Consider the following 11,108-nt stretch of genomic DNA (forward strand, 5'->3'; position numbering starts at 1 on the left):
CTAAGGCTGGTCATGCCAGGCACAGGGCCAGCCCGGCCAATTGCCGTCCATCTGATTCATTCCAGTCCAGAGCTTGTCTGGAAAAGACGCATCCCTCGCTGAGAGGCCACTGCCTGATTTCCTCTTTTGTTATCTTTTAGCGGCAAAGTCATGTCCTTGTAACTGATAGACACGTTTCTTTGTAAATAACCCTGGAGTGACTGATAGAGCTTTTGCCAGACAAAGGCAGCAAATAGCAAGGCATTACTCATGCCAAGCAGGAGAACACTGTGTCACGGCTGACAAATTTATGGGAGATATGAGCTCACCTTTTGCACAAATATATACTTTCCTGGCAAATTCATCACATGCTTTAATGGCCCTATACTGCATTTGTCAGCTGTCTGTCCCTGTGCCTTGTTGCCTTTGGTTTCCTGTCAAGGATTGTTTGTTGAAATCATCTAGCAGCCCCATTCTTCAGCAGTGAGACCCAAGAAAGATCAATGATGACACCTGTATTGATAATATTTTACATTCAACTATTTGGCTGATAAATCATTTTAACAATGCTGATATGTTTATTGAGTCTCTGCTGGCATCACAATTATATGGAAAGTGATACCAACTTAAATCTTTGTTTTGTTGGTCTAGATTTTATTTCTTGCTTTTCATTTTCCCATAATTAAATATGCCATGGAACAGGTTTGACTTTCCCATCTCAATAGCATGTGAAAACAGAAAAAGAGGTGACCTTGCAATTGCACACACTGGTTTAAAAAAAAAAAAGGAAAGAAATGGCAGCCTACTGGCTATTCTTGGTAAAAGGAGTAGTCATTAGAAGGGAGAACAAGGGGGCTCTTAGGATCCTGATAATGTCCTGTTTCTTGATCTGTGTGTTGGGTTAAAAGATGCATTAGTTTCTAAACATTCTTTGGGCTTTTCTTTTTCAATATATGCACTTTAAGAAAATGTTTATTCATTTATTTTGAGAGAGAGAGATCACACGAGCAAGAGAGGGGCAGAGAGAGGGAGACAGAGAGAATCCCAAGCAGGCTCCACACTGTCAGTGCAAAGCCCGACTTGGGACTTGATCCCACAAACCGTGATACTATAACCTGAACCAAAATCAAGAGTCAGATGCTTAACCGACTGACCCACCCAGGGGCCCCAATATATGCACTTTTTTGTATGTACATTATACTTGACTAAAAAGTTGCACAAAAAATAGCAAACATATCACATACATCCACGCACACACACATTATAAATATACAGGCTCAGACTCCATGTTTGCTACCTTGAAACTCTATACCACCTATATAATCCCTTTGGTTTCTTCCTATAAATATCATATGTCCAACATGGAAATTCCACCTCCTCAGAGAATTTCAAAGTAGACCTTAGGGTTCTCAAATTCCTTAGCCTTTACTTTCTCTGTAAGACACTTTTGTCATGAACTCCAAGGTCTCTGTGTGGAAAAAGAGACTAAGGCATCAATAAGAAGAGATCAAATTTTCCCGATTTCCCTGTGATTACCTGTGATTCAAGTCACATGCTCAGTTCATGTCTATGAAATATTCAGATAAAGAACAAACATCCAGATAGAGAGGGAAAAATTCAACTACTTGAACTGACAAACTTATTATTAGAAGCACCTGGATGGATGTACGGGCTTCCCAGAAGCCCTCAACAGACTGTCACCTTCTTGTCATTGGCCAGAACTGCATCATATAGCTCCTCCACCTTCAAGGTAGTCTGGAAAAGAGATTATTTAGCTTCTTCAGCCTCTATATTACAGGCAGGTAATGCAATGGCGTTCGGAAATGAGTCTCGAATTGACCAACTCATAGTCCTAGCTAGATGAGCAAAAGCCAGAGCAGGCCACAGGTGAAATGGGTATATAGGAAATACCCAGGGAAGAATTTTTTTTTAAATTAGGGTTTTAACTTTGGATGCTCATTGTAATCACCTGGCTTTCCCCCACTGAGATTCTAATTTAATTGGTTTTGGGTGTGACCCCTTGCATCAGGATCTTTGAAAGTTCTTCTGTTTCCAATGTGCGGACAAGATTGAGTGAGAACTTCTGGCTTAAATAGAGAAGTATAAAGACTTATATGTCCAAAGAAAATAGTAAAAGTATTAGATGGATCACCAGCCATTATTTTTGTGGATCTGAAGTTGAAGATTAAACAAAGGTTTAAAAAAGAGCTTAATTGGAAAAAGCAAGAATCTGGGGGAAAAAAATCCCCTGATTTTACAAACACTTGAGTGACAGATAGGCATTAGACAACATGAACAAATTTATTTTTAAAAGTGGCATATTGCTGAATTAACACTCAATTTAGTACTTGGATCTATTTTTTTTAATGTTTGTTTTTTTGAGAGAGAGAGAGAGAGAGAGAGAAAGAGAGAGAGAGAGAGACAGAGCATGAGCGGGGGAGGGACTGAGAGAGAGGAAGACACAGAATCCGAAGCAGGCCCCAGGCTCTGAGTTGTCAACACAGAGCTCGACGCGGGGCTCGAACTCACGGACTGTGAGATCATGACCTGAGCTGAAGTCAGACGCTCAACCGACTGAGCCACCCAGGCGCCCTGATACTTGGATCTATTAGCATAGAAGGTAGGCAGTCTTATTTCCATGACTAATTGGGTAACTGTGTCACCATTATATATTCACATCCTACCTCCACCACTTCCTAGCTGTGGTCTTGTACAAACTACAGACTTCTCTAAAAGCCTCAGGTTTCTTATTGACAAAAGGGGGAAATGATTGGAACCTACCTCAAAAGGGTTGTTGTGAGGAGCTATTGAGATAAACTGAATAAAACACTTAGCTCAATGTCTGGTACATAGTAAAAGCTCAGTATCATCATTGTTTTGGGGACCCCATTCAGCATGCTCATTTACAAGCATTAGTGTTACCAAGAAAGAATTAGGAGAAGTTGGATCTGAAAAACCTTGAGGTGACAAATAACTCTTATCATGAGGCTTGTGATCAACTAATACTCAACTATCCCAGAGGAGGATATCTTAAAATAGATATAAAATGCTGCTGAGGAACTTAGGTTAAATATGATAAAATTAGGGGCATCTGGGTTGCTCAGTCAGTTGAGCGTCCCAATCTTGGTTTCAGCTTGTGTCTTGATCTCAGGGTTGTGGGATCAAGCCCCGTGTTGGGCTCTGCATGGAGGGTGGAGAGCTTGTTTGGGATTCTCTCTCTCTCTCCTTCTCTCTCTCCGCCCTGCTCACACACTCTTTCTCCCTAAAAAAATCAAAAATTAAAAAAAATATGATAAAAATAGCTAACTGTGAAGGTAACAAAACATGACAATATATTACTATAAGACCCAATGGCCTCTTCTCCTAAGAAGATCTTCTGTAATAGGAAATATTTTCATCTTTTTAGACTAGTGTAAGCCAGAGTGTGGTGAGTAAATTAAGTCTCAACATCCTTTTAGCTTTATGAGCCAACAGTTGCTACCCAAAAATATAAACTCAAGGAGATGAAATTCAGATTTCAGTTTAGAAGTGATGTCATTGAGACCAGTGGCTGGTTTGTGAAATGCCATGGCAAAATCTGTATTTCCTCCAAAACATGAAGGGTCTTGGCCTGAGCAAGTGGAGGCAGAAAACTCACCCTAAAAAGCTGTAACCCCCAGGGCACCTGAATAGCTCAGTTGGTTAAGCGTCCAATCTTATGATCATCAAGTATCATGATCTCATGGTTTGTGGGTTTGAGCCCCGCGTCAGGCTCTCTGCTGTTAGCTCAGAGACTGGAGCCTACTTGGAATTCTGTATCTCCCCCTCTCTCTGCCCCTCTCCTGCTCACTGTCTGTCTGTCTCTCTCTCTCAAAAATAAATAAACATTAAATTTTTTTTTTCAAAAAGCTGCACCCCAAGAGTCTGTGGGCAGAATGGGTGCCACAATATTCTGATTATAGGCCTGTCCCCAGGACCCTGGCCCTTCCATTCCATTGGATTGAAGTGCACAGTTAGGTTCATACCATCCCAGGTGATTTGAGATTTTGTTCCCCCACTTCAGTCACTCTTTAATTAAGAGAATTTGTCAGTCTCTATTATGTGTGGCAGACAGTAGGTGCTCAATAAATATTTGTTGAATGAGCCTGATCATTCTGATGAAAAGAGACTCCTTTGTTCTTTTGGGTCATTGGGTTTACCATTTACTGAATGGGCTATGACTTCCTGCCCGGACAAATTTATGGCACCAGTTTATGTCTTTCTCACCCACAGGTTTCAGCTGAATACCTGTGGCCGTACTTACACAAGGTGGCCAGGAGGACCCATCCATTTTGGCAAGTACTTCTGGTCTGAAAGGTACAAATCAGAACTTTCACCACATTCCATCTGGCACTCACTGGTGGTGCCAACACCTCAAAAGCCCTGCTTGAGCCATTTGTCACCATGTGGACACACAGACCACTATGGAAAAAGGAATTTTTGAACCAGCCTGAATGACCTCCCTGTATGTGTAGACAGCCATGGTCACTTTTTCTCAATAGTAGCGGTTGTGCTGATTTCAATGTGGTTCCTATTATGCTGTTATTTTCCTTTAAAGTAAAATTTCTTTTGGAAAGCTGGAAATTTCTGAAATGATTTCACATCTATTCTCTCCCCTTACCTTCCCAAAGAGCTGCTCATAATCTGAATATTAGTCAGTACATAGCAAAAGGAAAAAAAAAACTTTTATTATTATTACTATTACAATTAGTTTTCCTTAGACTCCCAAGAAATTCACATAATCTAGAGAAAATCATTAGAAGGAAATCATTATTTTCAATGTGATTCTTCCTGTAGAGGTATGAATTGAGAGATCCTGCTCTGTCTTTCCTAGAAATGGATGCTAGACTTTAAGAACAGTGATTTTTTCCTCCAAACACATGAAATCATCCCTGTGATGTAATCAGTAGTAGGAGTTTATCTCTTATACTCTTATCATTTCTCCCTACTACATTTTTGTAGGTCCTTGTGAGTTTTCACCATTTTCAGCAGCCTTTTTTTCTAATTAATGCTAAAAACATTAATGAGGAAAAATTAATGTTGGTATTCTCAAGTGACAAAAATATACTCAAGACCTCACACTACAGAAGGAAGAACCAGAAAATATTTAATTATTCCCTTATAACTCCTGCCTCAAAAATATCAGATACTTAACATTATAAACACTATACCCCATGTTAGTTATCTTTCTTATGTGTGAATCTTATCTCCTTATATAATAAGCTCCCTGAGGAGAAAGAGGCCATAATTTATTGAGAATAAACCATATCCCACTATGTATTTTATTCTATGTATTACCAACAGCCCTGTGAGGTCATTACAGATGAGGAAAGTGTGGGAAGTTTGAGTCATTCTTCCACATGCATACAGTGACCAAATAATGTTTCCCCGCCAACCCCACTCACCTTCTGCTGCAGCCTGTCCAGGCACTCAGTGAAGTTTTGCTAAGCAACACAGACCAGCATCAATAATTGCCATCAAAATATTACTACTATGAGCCTAGCATTATCAGAATGTCTGTTACTTGAGTTCTCTTGAGACTTCTGGAGTCACCTTTGACCTTAAGAACAGCCTTAGCTTTAAACATCAATATTGGCTTGGGCCTTTATCCACTTATTTTGAGAAACCCAGTGTCTTCCACTCCACCCTAACATTAATTAGTCATTTAAGCTCAAAGTTCATTGAGTGTCTCTGTATGCCAGGCATTCTACCTTCTTAGCAAAGAGTACAAAACAAGAGAGATTAAGTCCCTTCTCCCATTGGGATTACATTCCTGCAGAGCTGTTAGTTATTAATTGCTATGTAACAAATTACTCCAAAACCTAGTGACTTCAAACAATATTCATTTATTAGTTCATAGTTTCTAAGGGTTAGCTGGGGCCTCTGTCTCAGGGTGTGGCTTAGCTGGGGACTCGGACTCAAGGCCACAAAGTGTCAGCTGGAGCTTGTAGTCATCTCAAGACCCAACTGGAAGAGGATCTGGTTCCAGGTTCATTCAGGTGGCTGTTTATAAGTCTCAGGTCCTTGCTGGCTGTTGGCAAAGGCATTGGTTCCTTGCCACCTGGGCCTCTCCATAGGCTGCTCATAACATGGCAGTTTGCTGCCTCAGAGCAGTGACTCCCAGAGAGGCAGTGAGAAAGGGTAAGAGAAGGCACAATGGAAGTCACAGTCTTTTTGTAACCTAATCCCATCACTTTTGCTGAATTATAGTCATTAGAAAGGATTACTAGGTCCAGCTCCAGCTGATACTTGAGATAGAGGAATTTGCACAAGATTCTAAACCAGAAGACAGGGACCACTGGGGGCCAATTTAGAGGTTGCCACGCACAGAGTGACTGATAGTAAATAAACAAATAAATAAAACTTGAAGGTGATGGAAAGTGCGTGCTATAAAGAAAAATGAAGCAGAGTAAAGAATAGACAATCAGGGGTTGAGGGGAAAGTATTATAAGTAAGATGATCAGGGGTGCCTAAGTCGCTCAGTCAGTTGACCATCTGACTCCTTTTTGGCTCAGGTCAAAATCCCAGGGTTGTGGGATCAAGCCCCACATCAGGCTCCGCACTGAGCATGGAGCCTGGTTAAGATTCTCTATCTCTGTCCCTCTGCCCCTTTCCCCTGCTTGTGCTCTCTAAAACAAACAAACAAACAAACAAACAAACAAACAAACAAACAAGATCAAAGAAGCTTTCTTTGCAAAGATGACATACAAGCTAAGATCTGAAAGATGTTTGGGAACCAGCTATTCCAGAATCTGGACAAAGAACATACCAGGCAGACAGGACACAAAGTATATAACCCTGAGATTGTAAGGGCCTTAAAATGTTGGATAAATGACTGGGAAGCCAGTGCGGGCAATCAGGAGGGAGGTAGAGGGTGGAAGAGACAAGACCAGAGGGTTAGCCATGAGCCCGGTCACACAGGATCTTTAAGACCAAGACAGATAATGTGGACTTTATTCTAAAAAGAATGGGAAATAATCATGATCTGAGTTACATTTTGTCACCAGCCTTCATGAGGTATGACTGACAAGTGAAAACTGTGTACCTGATATTTTGATATATGTATACATTGTGAAATCATCAACACAAGTGGCTAACTCACATGTCTATCACCTCATCTCACATGGTTACCATTTGTGTGTGTGTGTGTGTGTGTGTGTGAACACTTAGAATCTATTTTCTTAGCAAATTTCAAGTATATAATACATTATTATTAACTATAGTTACCATGCTATATATTAGGTTTTGAGAACTTATTCCTCTTATAACTGAAAGTTTGTGTATTTTTATCAGCATCTCCCCATATCCCCCAGCCCCATGCTCTACCATCATCCTACTCTCTGTTACTATGAGTTCAATTTTTTTTTTATTTCACATATAAATGAGAACATGTTTTTTTGTATCTGGCTTACTTAGCATAATGCCCTCAAGGTCCATCCATGTTGTCTCAAATGGCAGTACTTCCTTCTTTTTAAAGGCTGAATAGTATTCATTGTGTAATACATACCACATTTTCTTTATCCATTCATCCTTAGACAGACACTCCAATTATTTCCACATTTTGGCTTTTGTCAATAATGCTTCAATAAATAGGAGTGCAAATATCTCTTAGAGATACTGATTTCATTTCTTTTGGATACATGCCCAGAAATGAGATTGCTGGATCAATGGTAGTCCTATTTTTAATTTTTTTTAAGGAATATCCATACTAGTTTCTGTAATAGCTATACCAGTTTGTATTCCCACCAGAAGTGTATAAAGGTGGCCTTTTCTCCGGATCCTTACAAACACTTGTTATCTTTTGACTTTTTGATAATAGCCAATGGGTGTGAGGTGGTATCTCACTGTGGTTTTAATTTGTATTTCCCTGTGATTAGTGGTGTTGAGCACCTTTTCATACACCTGTTGGTCATTTTTATGTCTTTTTTGGAAAAATGTCTAGTCAGGCTTTTTGCCCATTTTAAAAATTGGGTTATTTGTTGTTTTTGCTATTGCATTGTATGAGTCCTGTATTGAGTTTTGTATGGCATTGCATTTGGGGTATTAACCCCTTATCAGATATATGGTATGCAAATATTTTCTCATATTCTGAAGATTGCTTTTTCATTTTGTTGATGGGTTTCTTTTGCTGTGCAGAAACTTTTTAGCTTGACATAGTCCCACTTCTTTATTTTTGCTTTTGTTTCCCATGTTTTCGGTGTGACATGCAAACAAATCATTGCTAGACACTTGCTGTCAAGCATTAAAAAAATTTTTTTTAATGTTTTTAATGTTTGTTTATTTTTGAGGGAGACAGAGTATGAGCAGGGGAGAGGCAGAGAGATGGGCAGAATCCAAAGCAGGCTCCAGGCTCTGAGCTGTCAGCACAGAGCCCAACATGGGGCTTGAACCCACAAACCATGAGATCATGACCTGAGCCAAAGTCGGCTGCTTAACCGATAGAGCCACCCAGGTGTCCCATCAAGCATTTTTAAGGAGCTTTTCCCACTATGTTTTCTTATAGGAGTTTTATAGTTTCAAGTCTTACAGTTAAGACTTTACCCTTTTGAGTTGATTTTTGTGTATGATATAAGATAAGGGTCCAATTTCATTCTTTTGCATGTGGATATCCAGTTTCCCAACACCATTTACTAGAGCCTATCCTTTGCCCGTTGTGTATTCTTAGTGCCTCTGTTGAAGACTAGTTGACCATATATGCATGGGTTTATTTCTGGATGCTGTCTTACACTCCATTGGTCTATGTGTCTATATTTATATACCAGTACCATACTGTTTTCATTACTGTAGCTTTGTAATATAATTTGAAATCAAGAAATTTGACACCTCCAGCTCTGTTCTTGCTCAAGATTGCTTTAGCTATTTGGGATCTTTTGTAGTTTCATATGAAGTTCAGGATTATTTTTTCTATTTCAGAGAAAATGTCACTGGAATTTTGATAGAGATTGCTTTGGGTAGTATGGACATTTTACCAACATTAACTCTTCTGATCCGTGAACACAGGATATCTTTCCATTTATTTGTGTATTTTTCAGTTTCTTTCATCAACTTTTTATATATACAGATCTTTCACTTCCTTAAATTTTCCTATTCTTTTTGATGCTGTTGTAAAAGAAATTGTTTTATTTTTTCTTTTCTTTTTTCTGTTTTTCTTTTAGAGAGAGAACATGTAAGCAGGGGAGAGGGGAGCATGATTGAGCATGGAGCCTGATGCAGGGCTCAATCCCACAACCCTGAGATCATGACCTGAGCTGAAATCAAGAGTTGGACACTCAACCGAGCCACCCAGGCACTCCAAAAGCAATTGTTTTCTTAATTATTTTGGGGGGGATATTTTGTTGTTAGTGTACAGAGATGCCACTCACTGACTTCTGTATGTTGATTTTATATCCTGCAACTTTTCTGAATTCATTTGTTAGTTCTAACAGTTTTTTGGTGAAGTCTCTAGGATTTTCTGCAAACAGAGACAATTTTACTCTTCATTTCCAAATTGGACATCTTTTTTTCCCCCTCCCTAACTAATTGATCCTGTTAGTCTTCCAGTACCATGTGGAATAGAAGTGGTAAGAGTAGGCCACTCTTCTGAGCTGAGTGGTACCTTGTTCTTCATCTTGGAGGTAAAGCCTTCAGCTCTTGTCCACTGACTATGATGCTAGCAGTGGGCTTGTCTTATATTTTCTTTATTACCTTGAGGACATCGCTTTTATACCCAAATCACCAAGAGTATTTATTATGAAAGAATACTGCATTGTGTCAAATGCTTTTTATGTACATACTGAGATGACTGTATGATTTTTATCCTTCATTCTGTTAATATGGTGTATTCCATTTATCAATTTGCATATGTTGAGCCATCTTTATATCCCATGGATAAATCCCACTTGAATCATGGTGTATGATCCATTTAATGTGCTATTGAAGGCATTTTGCTGGTATTTTGTTGAGGATTTTTACATCTATATTTATCAGTCATACTGGCCTATAGTTTGTTTGTTTCTTTGTTTTTATAGTGTCCACACCTTTTGTTCTGTCTTTGAGGGGAAGTCCTAAGACTGTATGCCTTCTTTTAATCCTGCAAAGCCATACTGGTTCCAAGAGACTCTGAAGGGTAGTTCCCTGAATTGTTCAAGTTTATGTGCCTTCTCCTGTCCCAGAGAGTTGGTCCAACTTTCTGTACATGCTCACAAGCCATCTATAAAGGCTTGCTCTCACTGTCTGCAGGGGCACACCTGGGGAGCCAACCTTGGGAGGTGGGTAAAACATGCAGAGCATTAGGGGTGACTGTGAGCCAGCTGGGAGGGAGGTCCACTGATGCTAGTCCCAAGCAGCTGTGGGCAGCTTCCTGATAGCATCCACAAAGCAGGTTAGTAAGATCCATGGTCCTTTGGTGAGTTCTGAGTCCTGGTGGCCCCTCCCAACCCTTTAGCTATTCCCACTGCCTAAGTATTCTGGGTGGGGCAAGAAAAAAAGGGTCTCTTGGGCAGAATCCTGCCTGGCTAGAGAAGCTGGGCATTCATTCACTATGCTCTCATTTTGCCCTGTGGTAGAAATCAAAGGTTAAGGGAATTTGTCTTGGCACTGAACTGTGGTGCTTTGGAGATGGGGTAGCAAGAATAAAGTGAAACTTTATCTTCTCTTTATCTTTTCTTCTTAACATCCTCAATGCATCTATCTTGGATTTTTTGCTCCAGTTCTTCCCCTAGACTACTGGACTCCCACAAAAGTAGTCTCTTCTGTAGATGACTGTCAAAATCTATGTTCTAGAAAACTCCTATTCTACCGTCTGCTAATTTACATTTTAAAAGTTCCCCCAAATGCTGTTATGGAGAATAAACTATAACAGGGGAAGAGGGAGAATAGCAAGACCAGTTGAGAGATTATTCTAGCGGGCCCTATGAGATACATGGCAACGGGACAAGAGTAGAAAAGTCTCAGAGGCTTAGTTGTCTCTTAATTTCCTCCTACTCCAATATTCTGCTTCATCTGAATTCTGACTCTCTACCTAGCGTCCATCTCCTGTGACAATCTTCTCACCACTCTAGGTTGACCCTGATGTGGAATTCAGGCCCAAATCCTTTTAATTCTTCTACCAAGTGACAACCAACACAAGGAGC

The sequence above is a fragment of the Panthera pardus genome, unplaced genomic scaffold, assembly GCF_024362965.1.
Source record: "Panthera pardus isolate Hobbes unplaced genomic scaffold, ASM2436296v1 HiC_scaffold_25, whole genome shotgun sequence".
Classification (NCBI taxonomy): domain Eukaryota; kingdom Metazoa; phylum Chordata; class Mammalia; order Carnivora; family Felidae; genus Panthera; species Panthera pardus.